The following is a 732-nucleotide window of genomic DNA, read 5'->3' on the forward strand; positions in this document are numbered from 1 at the left end:
TGAAGACCCAGCCGCAAAACCTTTTCTGGTATGCGGTCAGGTTTAGGGCTGCCTCAGGGAAGAGGACGGTCCTGCCATGCACAGTCCACCACAGGCCCAAGCCCCAGCGGCAAGATCACCTTGCTGTAATTAAAATACATGTACACATATACATTCATACATATATAAATATACATACATACATATATATATATATATTCATACATACATAAATATACATATATTCATTCATACACGTGTGTGTATATATATATATATATACATATATATATATAAATATATATATAAACACACGTATGTGTGTGTGTGTGTATATATATATATATATATATATATATGTCTTAGTTAGATTATCCAGAGAATAGTGCTCGATACCGTGGTAGAGCGCAATATGTATGTGTGGGAAAAATCACAAGACTACTTCATCTCTACAGAACTGTTTCGTGAGAGGTTCCCTCAATCGTCAGGAGATTGATGGAACGCCTCATGAAACAGTTCTGTAGAGATGAAGTAGTCTTGTGACTTTTCCCACACATACATACATAGATATTATATATATATAAATATAAAAGGTATAAAGTATTGGAAACTCAAGACAACCATGACATTATGTCCTTCACAAGTGTATGTAAACTTTTGTACATGACTGTATACATACACACATATACACACCACTGGAGAGCATGGTGGCAGCGTCAGTAGACCCACTGGAGGGGATGGTGGTGGCGTCTG

This window comes from Nerophis ophidion, unplaced genomic scaffold (genome assembly GCF_033978795.1).
Source record: "Nerophis ophidion isolate RoL-2023_Sa unplaced genomic scaffold, RoL_Noph_v1.0 HiC_scaffold_176, whole genome shotgun sequence".
NCBI lineage: Eukaryota > Metazoa > Chordata > Actinopteri > Syngnathiformes > Syngnathidae > Nerophis > Nerophis ophidion.